Source organism: Mixophyes fleayi, chromosome 6, assembly GCF_038048845.1.
Source record: "Mixophyes fleayi isolate aMixFle1 chromosome 6, aMixFle1.hap1, whole genome shotgun sequence".
Lineage (NCBI taxonomy): Eukaryota > Metazoa > Chordata > Amphibia > Anura > Limnodynastidae > Mixophyes > Mixophyes fleayi.
Window position 1 is genome coordinate 69,213,850 of NC_134407.1, and position 18,989 is coordinate 69,232,838.

Genomic DNA, 18,989 nt, shown 5'->3' on the forward strand with positions numbered 1-18,989 from the left:
AAGTCTGTTTTCTGTACAGTCATTGCTCAATTGCACTTTTGTATGCATGTACAATTTTATTTTGTGTATTGAATTTTATGCAAGAATTAACACATTTTTAGAAATACAGTGTAATTCAGTAAGTGCTGAGTATTCATGAGGGAGGGATTGGACTGCAGAGGTACTTATGGATTGCCATCACATCCCCCCCAAACAATTGTTCAGTTTTATTAACATTGATAATTAAATACCCCTTACCTTGCTATTTATAATAAATGCAGGTGTCTGTACATACATTTATCATGTATGCTTTCTGAGTGCCTGTCAGGGGCGCACACAGGGGGGTTTCTGATTATCCAGAAACCCCTCCCCTCCTCGAAGAACAGTGTCCCTACATAGCGGCACTGTACTATATAGCAGCCACGGCGCTGTCAAAGAAGCGTCCGCTGTGGTGCTGTATTGTAGTACAATACAGCACCGCCGCGGATGCTTCTTTGACAGCGCCACGGCTGCTGTTCAGTGCAGTGCCGCCGAAATGGAGCTGCTGCTGCGCTCTCTCTATGTTTTTTTTTGGAGGGGGAGAAACCCCCCTTAAAAATCCTGTGTGTGCCCCTGCCTGTGATCTCATCTTGAGGTATGCTCAGCGGTGTCCCAATTCAGCAAAAACTCTATTTCAAAGTAAAACACAGTGCCCTGTCAACCACATTATAGAATTGAACACAAACATAATGTTCCACCAGAGATTTGATCTCAGCTGAGAGAGCTTCACTCTGAGTTCACATTGTAAATTACAAGATGGTCACAGGCCCATCTTCATAGAAAATAGTACTGTATGATTTGAGAGCATCTCAGAGCATCAGAACATAGGTGCAAATAAAGCCCCAGTAATTGTGTGTCAATATAGGCTAAGTATTTTATATACCATAAGAACATAATACAATGACTGTATTCAGTGGTCATGTGGTTTTTGGGGTGTAATACCCATAAACCCTCTTTGAGTACCCAAACGCTTAACAGGGGTGATTTATTTGCATATAATCCCAAGGAAGTACCTTTTAAAAGCTCTTCTCATTGTTTTCAATGAGGCTGTTTCTTTCACATACTGACCAGAAGATTTTATCCTGCACTGATGATCTCTAAGAAGGTTGAAACAGTCCAGGCACAGGGTCCTGTCATGCTCTACAAATCCAGTTGGTTTACCCAAATGGATGTCTTCTCACCTCTTTGTTTTACCCAGTTTATTAGTTTACTATGTTTGTCCCCAATTGTAAAGTGCTACAGAATATGTTGGCGCTATATAAATAAATGATGATGATGATGATGATGTCATATAAATGGCAATTTACAAGAGGGCTATTCTGAATTGCGGGGCCTTTTAAAACTTTGAACCAGGGACCTAATCGCGTGGACAATTGTGGCACATATTTCACACAGTTCTATTGACTCTTTGGAGCCTATTGCTCCACCACCCAGGACTCTGAAGAGGGGAACTGTGGATAAGTTGATTTTTCATACAACCACCTCAGTGTGCCTTACTATAAGATATCCTATGAGTATGGGAATGTTCTGTTAACAGCCTGATTCCTATGAAAATCACTGTCTGAAGAACACTGTACTGGCATTGACTAGGTACATTATGTATTGCAGATTAAAAGTTTGAACTTAGTTTATAAGTTTAAGTGGGGCAGCAGCTCTAGGTTTTGCTATCATTATATTTTTATACTGTCCACATAGTTATAGGTATATTTGATATGTCCTACCTTATGTAGTGGCTAGTCTCACCCAATAATTTTTATTTAGGATGATTTCTTATCATCCTACTTAATTGCTCTCCAGATGTTTAGCTGCAATAACTTTTTTGGAAAAATAAATAGTACCATCCTTTCTATAAGAGCTGAATCACATCTCTCACCTATATTTTCCATTTACTTTAAATGGCCATTAAGTCTAAAAGTATGTCTAGATGATGAGTGCAAGCTCTTTGGGACAAGGTCTCTTTACCACAGTATTTAGCATATTTTGGAGTGCTTCAGTACAGTACATTACAGTACTAAGTCACAGTACTAACAAAGCCCTATTTCTTGTATTATGTGTATTTTATATGTTCAATTTGTATGTGAATATTTTATATGTAATACACTGTGTGTCGTTTTTCCCTCAGGTTATGACTCTCACCCTTGTCTGTCCCTCCTCCTAACATTTGGGGAGGGGGTGTGCGGAATCACCCCACGGCCGAGCCCCGATGCCCGGCCTCCCCTCTCATTGGATGCTAGCAGGGGAAAGTTGTCAGCCCATGTGGCGTGGCCGGCATAGGATGTCTGTCATTTAAATAGTCTGAGCGAGAACTAGAGGGAGACCGAGAGGAGGAAACCCGAAGAGAGAGAGAGAGATCACAGGAGAGATATCAGGGAGGGGAGAGCAGAGACATCACACAGGAGGGGGACATAGAGGAGGAGACAGGCAGATCTGTAACCTGCTGCATCAGGATCTAATACCTGCTCAGTCATTACAGACACGCAGCACTCAGGAGAGGCATCCTCGCCGGAAAGGGATAACAACCAGCAGAGACTCAGCAGAGGTAAGTCATTCTTCTTCATCACGCCTCCATGTTAATGGTTTGATGCAGAGATGATAACTGGGGCATACGTCCATCATGCCAGCTCAACCTGCGTACAAAGGAGAAAGATGGAGGGAGGGGAGAGACAGAGCTGCTCCAAATAGGACAATGCGCACAGAGATCTTCCCATCTATCTCCTGCCAGGGATGGACTGCACCCTGGTGAGGCTGGCTATATAATTACAGAGGGATTAGAGGTGGGCATACATGTTAGCACATGGCACGGCTGTCGGGTTTTTAGGTTGGTTTGGATGTGATTGGTGCGATGCAGTTTGGATTACCAGGGTTTCATATGATTGGGGATCCTCACTGTAGCATCGATTGGTGAGAAGGGTAAACCCTCATTTCTGTTTTCGGGGGTAATAATGTCTATGGGGCACATTTAACAATTGACGGTATTGCACTATCGTGCACTTACCGTGTAATTAGGTAAAGGAAGTCTGCAATTGATATTTATGATATGACACCTGGGATGTTGTACAGTGCCGTGTATAGGATAGGGTCATTGGGTGATCTTTGTGATCTTATAGGTCCATGTACTGCTATGGGCAGCATGTCATGAATGCACGCTCATAAAATGACCCCTTCGTTTTGTGTTGGATAATTGGTAAAATAGGGTTTATGATGGTTGTATTTAGGGATTTTGTAAAATTTGGGGATTATAAATACTGGAAATGGGTCTCTTTTTCACATCATCTTGTAAAACACATCTGATGTCCGTATAAATTATTCAACAACTTTAACATCTAATATTTTAAAATATGGTGCCTATATTTACAAATATTTTTACCTGTGTAAAGAAAATGTAACACAAACATGGCTGCTCTGCCAACTCTAAAGATACGTACACACTAGCATTTCAAATGTTGCATCTTAAATGTAAGTAAATATGCATATAAATCGCATTGCGTTTTTGAGCGTTGGAAATGCGTTTACAAGTGCGTTTAATCTGTCTTTTTAAACATGCGTCTAAACAGGAAGTTGTTATATTATTCAAGAGCATCTCATTAGGTGTACAATGCACTCCCATTGTGATAAATATACATTTTCAACTGCGATCATGCAAAAAACACGCTGAAATGGGACAGGAAAATAACACATTGCATAGTACATAAAAATGTAAATATGTATGGTCTCAGGTGGTTCAATTATTGTATTTGTACATCAGTGTACACAAGCTTAACTTTCATTAAAAATGCATGTTTAATGCATAATTTAACGACAGTTGGTATGTATACAAAATGTGATTCTGACTACACTTGCCATATTTGCTCTTTATTTGCCAATTACAGTAACTTATGCTCCATTATTTTATTGGTGTTAAGAACACATTTAAAGTGGAACTCAATGTGCTGTGTAGTGTGATGTGATACTATATGGTTGCCACTTCCTGGACCATTATATACCATATCTTCCACAATGGTCCATTTTACCCAGTACACAGTGGTTTTCTACCAATACTCCTACTAATTCAATTACAGTAGCTTGTGCTTAATTAATTTATTGATTTAAATGAAATATATTGAAATGGGAACTCCATCATTGTTTCTGCTGAACCAGCTTTTTCAAGCTAGCAGAACCCACATATATACCTGGGATGCTGTAGCAATGTTTAACTGACAAGCTGCTGCTTGTATTCAAAGGTATTCCAGATGTCAGCATCAGTGGAGGTGAGTACCACCTGTACCACAGAGGAACCCCACTCACTGTTACTAGTTGAGGGAATGAAGGTATAGGGAAAATACAAAATTTACCAGTGAATTCCCCTTTTACATCAGTTGATTAATTTGACATATTTTACAGATGTTGTAAAATAATAAGGAAGAATAGGAGCAGACTATTGTGTGACATGTTAGAAAGAGAAGGTGTATATACAGATCTTTAATATAAAACAGTAGCTGAAGAGGACCATCTATGTAAACTGCCCAGTCTGTTCCCTGCTCCTCACCATTAAATATATTAAATTCAGGTCCCATTATAAATCACTTCTTAATACTTCTCCCAGATAGGCTATTACAGCTGAAACAGATGTTAATTGTATCACAGGCTGCAGCATACTGCATCTATAAATGAAGCCATCTCTTCTTCATCTCCCTCATCAAATCTAGATCTGCACAGTGCACAACAGAATGGCTTTGTAGGCCACAATTAATCTCCCGGCTGAATCCTATTTCTGCATAACGTCAGTGCCTGTAGCTCCACAGTGTAGGTATTTTTCTCTGGCATCTAGAAGCATGTGTGTGCTAAGATGGTGCTCAGCCCCTTACGCATTGAGACACAAAATGCCTTCTGCTACATTAGAGGCTTGAATCTAGCACACATTCTCTTGGTACATTGCCGTCTGATTCTCATTCACAGTTATGTGTCCTAGTAAGACTATGGGGAACAGGGCCCCAGTACTAATTCAACAAAGCTTTGTGTTCATTTTAGATGGGGCTTGAGAGGGTAGACCCCCTCCCTCCTGTATTGCCTATCTGACGGCAATCTTTTTTTTTTTTACCCTTATATATAATATATTTTACTAAATCAGCTTTTAAAAATCTGTTTTTAGTTATTCTATCCCCCACTTTAATGTGTGGCATATCCAGAAGGTGCAGTGTCTGTAAGAGCTGGGGTTACAGTACCTTTATCCTTTTAAAGTTTGGCTGTGTACATTTCTTAATGCATGGATCCCAATTATAGGTAGGGTAGGGTTCTTCACGTAGATTAACCCTACTTATATCAAATAGTTCATACATCAAGGTGGACATTTCACCATTCCTTATTTATAAACAGTAATTAAACACTACAGGCCTGATTCATTAAGGAAAGTAAGGCAAAAAAAAGTTTTCTCCTGGACAAGACCATGTTACAATGCAAGGGGTGCAAATTAGTTTATTATTTTGCACATAAGATCTATACTGTCTGTTTTTTTAATTTACCACACAAATACTTGATAGCTTATTTGTACACTGAAATTTAAAGTTGATCTAGGCCAAGCTCTACCCCAATTATAAATCTGTCCTCACACTTTAAATTTACCTCCCCCTCCAAAACAACGTGGTTTTGCCAAGGTTCAAAGTTTGCTTTACTTTCCTTAATGAATCAAGCCCTACGTCTATAATTCTGTCCAAGAAATAATGTTCTGTTACTAAAAAAAGTAGTAATATTGTTCTTCTTATTTGTTATTTAACATATTTACTACGCAAACTAATTTGATAACAGTTCATTCTTTATGTCAGTGACATTCTGTACAAAGGAGAGAAGGAAGGAAGACCCAAGACCCTCACCTGGTTTTGTTTTTAAAACAGTCAACTTTTCCATTTGGTTTTATGCAAGAATAACACAGGTCCATTTTCGTTCCAGGGTGCACATATATTTGTCTGGGCATTTTAAGGATATTGATTGGTTTTAAGTTAAATAACAGACAACTTCTATCCTAATGACCAAGCTAATAATCTGCTTGTTAGTCTTTCTCAATGACTGTGCCACTGATCAAGCCACATTTATTCAAACATTACCATAGTGAATATGTTCTGGTAGCTGAAAGAAATGTTCCTTGACGCCAACCAATAGTCATAACTCCCAACTGTCCCATTTTGGATTTTAAGCTTCCCGTCCTTCTTTTAGGGGTATTTCAAATAGATCTTTATGGATAAACTTATTGGTTGTCTTCTAATGTGTTTGTAACCAAAGCCAACATGGATGTTATAGTGAGATTTCATACTCCCTGGCATTTGCACACTGGCTGTTTTTTCATACGCTTTGGTATTTACATATTAAGCTGTGTTTTACAAAGGTGCTATCTGTGGTTATCTGGATATCTGGTTATATAGTTAGAGTTCAAGCAAAAGTAAAGTACCTCTGTTTACACTTGCCCAGTGGTTGAAGAAATTTATAAGTGATGGTATGAAAAATGTAAGTGAATGGAATTTGACACTTTTGATAGGAGCAGTGGATCACTGCTCCTACGCTTCAAAGGTGGTTACTTATTTCTTCAGTCCCTAAACCTGATCAGCAAACAGAATATATGGTCAGTCTGACCACACAAATGAAGGGCCAGGTTGTATAGATTTGGTAGTTCAGCAATTCAAGCAAAAGACCAAATTCAAGAGATCTATAGATTGTGGTCAATCGATGGTCCCCTGTAGATGTCTTGACCAGTCACGCCATCTACACGTCATACTTCTTCAATAAAGGTGGCCAAAAATGATGCAGTCTGGCTTGTGGCCAGTTGATGGCTGTCTGCACATGCTTATGTTAAATTTGGACGACCAGGTTTTTCATCTTGCTCAACCAATATTTTACCTATAAATTAAATCTTGATGAGACATAATAGTTCTTCTGCGGTTTGATACACCATTATGTTGAGCATTGTTGGTTTGAAATAGTTAATGGGCAATTAATATTGGAAGACATCATACACATTGTATAAATAGTAGAATTCTGCTGTAGCCCATAGCAACCTGTCACACATTCGTTCGTTTGGTGTATTCACATTCATTTTATAATCTAGATGGTTATTTTAGGTTAGAGCACATTTTATTACGTACACAATGTGAGTAAATATACGCTACTTTATAAGTTAGGTTGTCTTTAATCATTTTGAGTGTGTTAGCAATGGAAATATATTTTGGTAATTTGCAAAGACATGCTGCCATATTATTTGCTGTAGAGTAATTCTTTTGTACTATGGTAATGTGAGATTCTAAAAATAGATGTATCTGCAGAATATGCTTATTGTCTGGAGCATACTGGTGATATAAACATATCCCAAATGAAACACCTGGGAATTTTAATATGAGTTGTACACAATTATTTTTAGTTAATGTTTATATGTGTCCATAATAGTTTTGCTACTTGAAAAGACTAGTGATGATAACATAAACCACAAATGTCTGTGTCTAGAATCGCAGTGAAAGTGCTAAGCAGCACTGATCGCGTCCCCGACCGATCAATACTGCTGCTGAGCATTTTCAAGGGCCCCCTGGATGCCATAGGCCCCTGGGCTGTAGCCCAGTTAGCCCTATGGTTAATCCGGCCCTGGGTCTGAGTGGCGGTAACTGTCACTTGCAGTTCTCTGCTATTTAGCTGCATGTGTTCTGCAAGGGACTGACAGTTACTTCCACTTAAGTCACAGATGCTAACGGTTGTCATTTAAAATTAATTGTTTTAATTATTAATTATTATCAGCATCTCACATTCAATATAAATTGCAGTTCTCACCATGACCTCATATATTTACGATGCTTCAACAGCAAACCTTGTGGTTACCTATGGGATTGCAAGCCTAAAGGTATCAACTATCAATGAAAGGTTAATGCTTGCTTCATCTGTATATTAGATGCATGTGTTCGTATTGTGCATAAAGGTCAGAGATTAACTATAGCCGTTTCAATGACTGTATATTGACTAAGCAAAGGAATCATCTATTGCAGATCATATAAAGATCATAAACCTTACTGAATTACTAGACAGGACATTATAATAACTGATACAAAACTGGCAAGAACCTTGGTACAGATATAAAACATTATAACACATATAAATGTACTATGCATTTATCTTCTTAATGTGTACATTAATAGACATTAAAGAGATAAATGCATAGTACAGATTTCAATCCGTTTCTAATGGTCTTGATGAGCACTTTCACAGTCTGCTGTTTCTTGTATATTGGGAGTAAAGGAAATGGTATGATAATGAAATACTTTGCTCTGCTTTTCTGTGTTTGTAAAGGTGTGATATGTAACCAGGCACAGTAGGTGAATCAATACAGCTGCAGCGTACACTGCTGCCAACAGGGCTGCCAATTCATTGATTAAAGTCAGTGACTAAGGATGTGTAGAACGACTTTACGCACCCGTGTGCCAGCAGCGTGTTCTGAGCTTCTTCTGTTTATCTTCTGTCTAAGCCAGAGTTGTGTAAGGAAAGTTACAGTTGTCCATGTCTACATCATATCAAAAAAATATTTTGGCATGTAGTCCTACTTTAGTTTCACACATAGAATCAACTTTGAACACATTTAGGAAAGATAAATAGAGCACATATTTCTGTATTAAGTCAGGGGAGGAACTTTCCTTTAGTAAATATATAGCTGTATCTAATTTTTAATACTGATATTATTGCTGACATACTACACTGGTGATCCTCGATAAAAGATTGTATGCAGGGGGACTTGGCTTTGGCGCCACATCAGTGAGACGTCTGCCTGCAGAGCTCCGCAGCAGATGTTGTCTTTATACCTGGTTATTATCCCCACTGAGGCTACCAATTGCCCACAGCAGTGGCTGAAGAAGTCAGGCACACGAAACGTGTCCTTGAGGCCCCTTACACCCAAGATAGGCCATCCTATTAACCCGGCAGTGAGCGCGGCCTACCTTATCCACGCACCCTGTGGTGCATGCCCTCATTGAGCGCCGCTCGACCTGCTGCCCTGTGTGGTGTAAAGACCCTGTTCGGAGGAGGCCCAGGAGTGTCACTTGAACCCAGGAACAGATTGCCATCCGGTCTGCGGAGGCGCAGCGTGCGGCCTGCTAGGACCCTGGCCTGGAGTGCTGCCGACGTCCAGCTCCCCGAAATTACACTTTTTGGAGACTCGCTTCCGGTCAGCGCGATCGTAGCACCTCTCAGCAGCCCACAAAAAAGAAGTAGGTCCTTGAACCTCGACCCCTGCTGGGCAGCCAATTCAATATCTTTAGCCCCATAGGCTGGTGAACCATTCGGACCATAGAGTCCCCGCACTCCCCTTCCTTACTATTAACTGGGTGATTGGAGCACAAAGGGTACAGTGAAAGTTGGAGGTACCCAGTCCTGAAACTGGAGGTGTCCATTACTGTAAGAGTGAAACGTTCTCCACTACTACCACCGGGGGGCGATCATTCATTGCCAGATTCCCTCTATGTAATCTGACTCAGCCGTCCAATACAAAGTTTTCGGCTGCTATGTGAATTCTACTATGCTGCCCATCCTTGGTAAGACCCATTTCATCTAAGCTGAGATCAGTGTGCGATCTTCTCCCTTACCTTCCTCCCTTTACTCACTTTATCCCACCTGCCTATTGGTTAGTCTTAACCATGTCTACCAAACCTAAGAAAGTAACATCGGGAACGTCAGAAAATTTCTTTGGATCAAAACCTAAACCCTCCCTTTCCCCAAGCCAGGGGCCATAAGGCTCTTTGTCTACTGATGTTGAGCTTGACCCCCAGATTCAAGTGGTAATGACTAGTCTCCTGGAGGGGGTAAAGACGACTTTCTACAAACAGCTGACAAAAGTGGTCAGTGAGTTCAAAACTGAGCTAAACATGTTGGGCAACAGGACGGATGCCCTGGAATCAAAAACAGATGGAATTTGCCATTCCAACTCTGCTATTTACAAGGAACTCTCCTGTCTTTGCGACGAAGTTGAACGCTTGAACGAAAGACAGGAAGATTCTGAAAATTGATCCCGCCATAATAATATCCGCATCAGAAATGTGTTGGAAGAAGTCGGCGCTATGGATACCCAGCCTTTTCTCAAGTCATTCTATTCTTCCTTCACCTCCTCCCGGATATCTCTGAAGCTGACTGTCTTATGGACCGGGCCCATCGTGCCCTGAGAGCTAAGCCTACCAGTGGACAACCCCCTCGGGACATCATAGTCCGTTTACATTACTTTCGAACCAGAGACCGCATCCTCTTTGCTACCAGGGACCAATCCGTGATCTCTTTTCGGGACATGGATATTCAGTTATTCCAGGACCTCGCTCCTTCCACGATACAAAAACGGAGGAACCTGCAAGCAGTCACCAAGATACTCCACCAGCATAATATTCGATACCGCTGGTGTTTCCCAATCGAGCTCCAAGTCTCAGCTGCCAATTCCTCTCACTTTGTTAAAACGTTGGATCAAGGTCAGAATCTCCTGGCCAAGCTGGGTATCCTTCCTGTAGCCTCGGCTCATCATTCTCCGCCACCTCAGGCTCAGCACCCAGCCCTCTCTCAGCCCGAGTGGTCCCGGTCCTCCAGACGACGTCCTCGGGACACAGATCCACCCTGATATGACATTGTTAGTGCAAAGTTTTTTTCCATAAATTGCCTTTTTTTCAGGTGGTCTATTAACGCCAGGTGGAACTCATTACTCTGCCTACTAATTTTAGGTTTCTTTAGTACCTTCAAAATTTTAAGTATATTACTCAGTTTGGTATTTTTCGATAAATGTTTATCAGTTTGGCTTGGTGTTCAATTTCAATCCTTTGTAATTTTCTGCCTTCTCACAACCAATGAAGCTATTTGATGCTCTGATGTCTTGTTTGCACTACATTGCTTTTTGACTTGTTAGCTTGAAGAGCTAATGTATCTTCCTACTCACCTCTCCCCTTCCCTCTCCCTTGTCCGCTCACCCCCCCCATCCCCTTATGTGATAAGTATCTATAAGTGTAACTAAAATAATTGCTTGTTTAGCACACTGCTTTACCATTGGATACAAGTGTTATTCACAATGCACCTCTTTTTATTGTGTATTGGCCTGGTCTACACTCTGTGATTTAATCCCTCACAACCTTGCCTACTCACCCTAACCCCTATCGGGATGGGGATCCCCACCAATTATTTATCCTGCCACCCCCCCCCCCCCCCCGCCCTTCCCTTCCTTCTACTCTCTATATGGTTCTAAGTGAAAAATGTTTATGTTATATTTCCTCTGCACACTATTCTACGGATAGAATTTAATTTTTGTGTAATAAGTCTTTTCTCTGGGTCTCCTCAGGTAATGGTGGCTTTTTTACGCTGTACAAGACCTATGACCACCCCCCACGCATTCTCAGACATTGTTTACTTTGTTATGTTTTGGATTTTGAAAATGTCTTTGAATCTCGGACTAGCATCAATCCTCACGCAACACCAAACTCATCATCATCCGGGTCCACTCCCTAAGATTGCCTCAGGGAAGGGTCAATTAAACACTTCTTTCCCGTAAGGCGGCCATCGCTATGCAGAAACTTCAGCTGCGTTACTATGATAAAGCGGACAAAGCTGATTCGGTACCTGCTAGAAAACTCTGGGGAAAAAAAGCCCAGAATCATATTGATAAAATACGTCCACTTCCCTCAGGCGATATCACCTATGACCTGGCAACTATTGTTAACGAATTCAGGGAATTTTATTCTTCTCTCTACAACCTTGATGAGCCTTCCCCCCATGGAAACACCCAAGTTCCCACCTTGACTGAATTCCTTTCATCCAAACCCCTTCCTAAAGTTACCGCAGAGCAACAATCGTCACTGAATGCAGACATTACTTTGTCTGAAGTTCTGGCAGCGATTAAATCATTGAAGTCTCCCTTGGCTCCCAGTCCGGATGGCCTCATCCCCCAGTACTATAAAAAGTTTTAATGAAGTGTTCGAGGGGTCTTCCTTCAACCCCGCCACCACTAGGGCCAACATAATTGTTATTCCGAAACCGGGGAAAGACCAATCTCTATGCGCCATACTTTCAGATTACTTAATGTTAATCTGAATGTATTTGCTAAGATCTTGGCCTCTAGGCTGAACCCATTTCTCCCTGCCCTCATCCATTCAGATCAGATGGGTTTTATCCCAGGGCGTCAAGCCCCTGACAATACTAGAAGGATTATTGATTTGATTCATACGGTACACAACGATAACCTTCCTTCCCTCCTCATGGCGCTCGACGCTGAAAAAACGTTCGACCGCATCTATTGGTCTTTCATGGAGGGGGAGTTTGAGAAATGGGGTTCACAGACAGATTCTTGATAGGCATCTTGGCTTTCTATCGTTCCCCTTCAGCCACTATTTCTGCTAATGGCTTGACTTCAACGCCTTTCCCGATTCTGAATGGCACACGCCAAGGTTGCCCCTCTCTCCACTTATATTTGCTCTTATTATTAAACCATTGGCCGCAAGGATTCGAGATAGCCATGAAATAACTGGTATACAAGTGGGTCCTTCTACTCGTAAGATTGCGCTTTATGCTGACGATGTCTTGTTGTCAATTACTAACCCCAATATGTCAGTGCCTCCTCTCTTGGCCGAGTTAGACCTCTATGGCTATTTGTCGGGCTATAAGTTCAACTCGGACAAGACAGAGGTATTAGACTTTTCTGTCGTAGACAAGTTACTTTTGGAGCATTCGTTCCCATTCCAGTGGGGTCTTCAAATTTTTTTAAATTTGGGTGTCTTTATCACTAAACATTACCGGCACCTTTTCCAAGTTAATTTCCCCTGCCTCCTCGACCAAATAAAGTTCGACGTGGCAGCTTGGTCCCAACTCTACATCTCTTGGATTGGCCGCATTCATTTGCTGTTAAAATGAATATCCTCCCCAGATTGCTTTATTATTTTCAGACTCTTCCTATTCGTTTCCCACCCTTTGTCTTTAAATTCCTCCAGTTCCACATTGCTCAAAATTCTTCAGAGATCCCCATGGGGAGGAGGCCTGTGGATTCCTGATTTCCGTAGATACTATCTCTCTGCCCAACTCACTCAATGTGTCCTATGGTGCAGATGGATAGAAACTAGAGTTTGGTCTAAAATTCAGTCGGAAGGTCTGGGGCTGCTCTCACTATCCTCCTTCCTATGACTACCAAGGTCACGCCGTCCCAAGCGCTTTCTACTCCACCCGGTTATTTCACATTCTTTATCCATGTGGGACTCATCATCTCAAAAATATGGCCTGTCCCCACATCCCTCCCCGGTAATTCCATTATTTAACTCCGCGGATTTTCTCCCAGGATTTCATCCTAGATCATTTCAGCCGTGGTACTTGCGGGGGGGAGTCAGATATCTCAATCACCTAACCTCCTCCGCGACCTTCCCTCAATTCTCTGACATCTAATCTCGTTTTCATATTCTCTCAAAGCACTTTTACCAGTTTCTGCAACTATGTCATTTTCATAGGGTTGTTAAAAGCTGCCTCTCAGCTCGACCTCTCTCTACCTTTGAAGCCTTCTGCTTATGCCAATCTTCAACAAAAGGTCTCATTTCCACTCTACTTCGAGCTATCTTCTTCCACCTCGAATCTTAGAGGCCTACATGAATCAGCCTGGGAGCGGGACCTTGGTGAAGAGTTATTAGACGAGGAGTGGTCTAAGATATATGAGAATGCAGCCTCCAGTTCTATCTGTGTCAGAATTAAAGAGAACACCTATAAGGTGCTATACAGTTTGTACTATGTGCTCTTCCGTCTCTGTAGAATCCTCCCTGATCCCTCTGATCGGTATTGGCGGGGTTGCTCCCATGAGGGCACGTTCCTCCACATTTGGTGGTCGTGCCCAAGACTGTCAAGTTTCTGGATAGAAATTAAGAGTTTGATCCACTCAATTCTGCAGGTGGGCATTTCCCTGGAGCCTAAATTCTTTCTTCTTCCCATGGGAGTTCCCTCGGCATCCCGCCATCAGAATAAATTAATTAAGCACATTCTCTCGGCAGCTACTTGCCAAATAGCGGCAGATTGGCGGCAACAATCCCCTCCTTCCCTTCAGTCCATAATTAATAGAGTTTGGCAGACTCAGCGGATAGAATTTATGACCAGTATTATCCGCAATTCCTCGAGAGACTTCACCAAGGTCTGGGACCCGTGGCTATCCTTTTTTCAGGTGTGTCCACCCTTCACATAACTCAGTACTATAAAAATCTTAGTTTTATTTGTTTTGCTTTACAGAGCTTTTCCCATTTCTCACAATGGATCTAGTCACTTTTCTCCCTTCTTTTTCTTTCTTCTTTTCCTCTTCCTTTTCCTTGTCCCTCTCTTTTTCTCTCTCCTCCTTTTCTCTTCTCTCCGTAAAAATACTTTGGGTAACTCTTTTTCCTTATATTTAAAATTCCGGTTGACATGCAGAATTTCTTGATCTGCGCTTGATGTAGACCCTGTGTGATTTTCTTGTTATCTTCTACTTGTGTATTCATGATGTTAGCTGTAATCTCTTGTTTATGTGACTTTGTAAAAATAAAACTTTAAAAAAAAAAAAAAGGTTGTACGCAGCAGTTACCCTTGAATTAATCCATTTGGACTAGACATGATTTATACTTTGTTGGCAAACCCCTTCTAATGTTGTTAGGGAAATTAGAAAGGGAAAGGAATCAAGAGTTCAGTACTGTGCAATGTCTTTACCTACTTCCAGTCAGTGGCGGATCCAGGGGGGGGGGCGATCGGGGCGATCGCCCCCCCAGCAGACACTTGCTGCCGACGGCTGCACACTATGTGCAGGTCCGTCCAGCTGTGACAGGCAGGGACAGTGTTCTGCCCGGCTGCTCTGATTGTGTTTAAAACACAATCAGAGCAGCCGGGCAGCACACTGTCCCTGCCTGTCACGGCTGGACGGACCTGCACATAGTGTGCAGCCGTCGGCAGCCTAAGATTTTAGAAAGGGGCGGGGCCTAAATCGCCCCCCCTAAATCGCCCCGGGTACAGTACTTTTCTAGATCCGCCCCTGCTTCCAGTACTAACTAAGAATGGTATATCAGGCTCTTTTATTGACAGTGATTTTTGGGAAACAAAGCTCATGCAAGAACTCTCTTCTCTCCTGTACTGAGATATTTAATAAATAAATGACACAGAGTGAGTTTAAATAAGCGTATTATTCTTGTCCTTCTTCAGCTTAATTACCTGTTTATGCTCCAGTCATTTTAAATGCCCATGTCAAACTTCTCATTCAACAATCTTCCTTTGCTTAACCTCTCTAATTCCCTATACTCTCTCTATAACTAAAATAATAAAATTCAAACTTTTAATACTAATCTACAAATATCTTTGCTGGATTCACAGCAATGTTGGTTTAGACAACAAAATGGCTCTCTGCGCGAGCCTGTTTTATTTTTGTCTTGTTCTGATGTTTTGATTGGTCACATCTTGGTTCCCTCCCCAGGTCTCTTACACTGACATGGCAGTGAGAAAAAACAACTACAATATGTGCTTGCACCCCACTAAAATATGCCTAAAAATGTCTGTACCTCTTTCTTGCTAGAAGCTGTATTGTTATCTAACACTGTAGCTATAATACATCAGTAACAAGATTGGGGTAATTGATCCAGCTGCCAATATGTACCAGTTGCCATTCTGGTTCTGTGAGATGTAAAGAAAAAATAGTTTTAGGGGGAATTCACTGCAATGTGCTGCTTACCGTCCATCCAAGGTCATCCTAATTTGGCAGGTTATTGACTGAATACTAATGGATTACTGTATATTTTCTCTTTGTGCATTTTGGTTTTCTCTGAAGAAATGCTTTTTTCGTATTAAGAAACTCATATTTCCAACTTATGTTTGTAGCAATGATTGTGCCATTTTATTTATAATTGTATATTTATATAGAGATAAAGGGACTGAAAGCGGGATGGAGCGGGGACAAATTCCACAGGTCCGGTGTTGTCCGATCAAGGTGGAGCCACATCAGCCCATACACTTCCCCATCTGACCACATTACAAGTTAGGGATAGTGACTGCATGGACCAATAGCTTCCTATTGGCTGGCTCACCATACCCCTCTTTCTGAAGCTGTGCAGTCACTCTCCCCAAACCTCTATGCACAGCATGGGGAGAGCTCCAAGAAACGGGATACCAGAGCCAAGCATTGGCAGTCCTGTATAATGACACTATTGTATTTTACTTATATATTGGTTCTGGAATTGTTATAGAAAAGGGGTAGCTGACTGGAACTTCTGCCAAATGCAATTTCCTAGAGGTTTGCACACGCTGAGCTGGAATCTTTATCATGCATGAATGTGCTGTAGAACAAAACACACCGAAGTCCTATCCCAGTGCCAGCCAGTGTCATGCTCTGAATACTGATTGGGCAAATATTGATCAGACTGGCTGCCATGTCATGTTCACAGAAGTCTGTACTTCAGAAATGAGGGGGTTTATCTGTACGTTTGTCCCTAGGGATTGCCTAAAAGTCTCCTTACGTTTTTTTTTTCTTCAAATATTTGATGGAGGCCATAGAATCTGGTAGGTTCTAGTTACTACGCACTGGTTTGCTCTTAGTTTCCTCTACACCACCATATTACTTCTCTACCTTTTGGCTAACATGAAATGTATCTGCTTTTTTTGTCCTGGTTTTCTGGCCAACCAGGAACATTTTTCAAATTCTGGGTTGAGACAGGGGCTGTAACACATGGTGCTTATTTATTTTGGTATTTTTAGCACTTCTTTGTTACTCTGCACTCTTTTTCTCCCCTCTGGTCCGGTTCCAAAGATCAAGGGATCTAATGCGGCCCGATTTTTCAACCTCCCTGCTTTCTGGCAGGCTGCATCTTTTTGGGGAGCTGAACATTCAGGTCTCTTCATTAAGGTCAAATGGAGCTCAGAGAAAAAGGACACCCTTAAAAGTGCTGGGGGGGGGGTCACCTCGGTGCCCCCACACTGTGGTGCTGAGCTATGATGTCAAAGTCCAGTGCCACACTGCCAAAATTTGGAAATGCTGCTCCACCCCTGCTCCACACTATGTAAGAAGCAAGAGGACAGGGCAGCTCCCAAGGTGGGGGCACCTATGGCACCCAGGACGCACACACTGGCCTTGTTCCCTAATCTTGTGGCAAAGGGGGTTCTTGCAACTGCTGGAGCCTTTTTCTCCCAGGGCAAGACTGGCCTAGAGATAAAGATGCCCCTCTTCTTTAGATGGAAAAGAAGTCCTGCAGTGCCTCATACCTGGGGCTTTCTCTAAAAACGCAAAACAAAACTATCTGAAAGAAACTGTGCTTAGTGGGTCGAAGTAAAACAATTTTATAGTAATATATTATTGTGTTTTACAGACTCCATTTTCCTTAAGATAGAAAACCATTTTTATAATCTACTATATTGTTTATTTATACAATATATACAATTCATATTTCACTGTATATTTATTTGTATGAATGAGAGTTTATAATTTCAAGCTTTGGTTACACATGACAGAAAATAATTTCCTCATATTAGCCGTGCATCAAGCATGATAGCAGCGACCTGTTAGAATATGGTAACTCCTGGTACATTAACTGACCAGCCTGGACCTGGTGGTCTGTGCGGTGTGTTTGGCAGGTAAGAGGGTACATTGTGACTTTCCGCTGACAGGTGATTAGAGCAGTTGCTATTTCCTGCCTGTTCCTGAGCCTATTAATTCTGGATAAAGAGACCGGCGTTATGAGTCAGTCATGATCCAACAAAACAAACACTGTAAATAGATGTTAAGGAGTCAGAGAGGACAGGCAATCGGGGGCTCATTTTTGTTTGTTAGATCTTCTCTTTTATAAGAAAATATTTGGTGAACATAATGCGAGTACATACAGCAGGGTAATTAGTGGCACATGTGAGGGTGAGGCGTCAAGGACACAGTCACCATATTGCTTTCAGAGTTGCGTGGAAAGACCACATAGGTCACAGGTCTAACAATTTCAAGAGTGGCTGTTTATCACTAAAAGGGGTTTTCCACCCTCTGTCAATTCTAGTTTATTGGTAGGTATTTGCTCTCTTTTCACTGTTCTTAAATAAATGACCATTAGTTTAGTAAAATAAGTGTGTGTCTGTTGGGGTTTCTAAACATAGAAATCTCCTTGTCATATATCAGTGTTTTTATGTTAAGTAGTATGTGTGGCATAATAGAGTGGGCACCGGATAGGGGTCTGCATATTATACTTGTAACTGAGGGCTCTGCATATGAGACACAAGCTGGACATTAGCTGTGATTCTGCTTATCAGACTGGGCACCAGATATGGTTTGGCCTGTTTGACAGGGCTCCAGATATGGGTGTGGATTTTAGACTGGGCACCTGATTTCAGTCTTTTTGTTAGACTTAACACAAATGGATTTGCATATTAGACTGGGCTGACACTGCGGTCCTGCCTATTAGACAGGGCCCAAAATATGGTTCAGCTTATTAAATTGGGCACCAGACATTGTTTTGCATATTACACTTGGCACCAGCTATGAGTCTGCTTATTAAACTTGGACCAGATATGGAACTGGGCATCAAATATGATTTTGCATATGAAATGGGCTTGTAAGACTGGGCACCAGAAATAGGTCTGCATATTAGCCTGAGCACCTGATATGATTCTGCCTAGTAGACTGGGCATCTGATTTGAGTCTCCTTATTTGACTTAGCCCAGATGCCTGCATATTAGACTGCCACCAGATATAGCTCTGCATATTAGACACAGCACCAGATATGGGTCTTGTTCTAATTGTACCTGATACAGATCTGTGCATCAAATATGGTTTTGCATATTAAATGGGTACCAGATATAAGTGTGCAGATTATGCTCTTCACCAGATAGGGGCTTGCATATTACACTGGGCACCAAATATGTGTCTATATATCAGACTGACCACCAGAAATGGGTCTGTATATCAGATTGGGCACCATACATGGATCTGCATATAAGACTGGTCACGAGATATGGGGCTGCATATTTGTTTGCCCCTAGATATTGGACATATTTGTTGA

The 18,989-nt window shown here is 41.6% G+C and overlaps 1 protein-coding gene across 1 annotated transcript in view; it reads left to right on the plus strand.

Annotated features, from left to right (window-relative positions):
• The first annotated feature begins 2,301 nt into the window (after positions 1 to 2,301).
• The window catches only part of FASN (fatty acid synthase), a 73,618-nt gene continuing 56,930 nt past the window's right edge, over positions 2,302 to 18,989 (plus strand). Inside the window, exon 1 of the mRNA XM_075216777.1 lies at positions 2,302 to 2,557. The gene's annotated coding sequence lies outside the window, so the exon portion shown is untranslated. The remainder of the gene's footprint in view (positions 2,558 to 18,989) is intronic.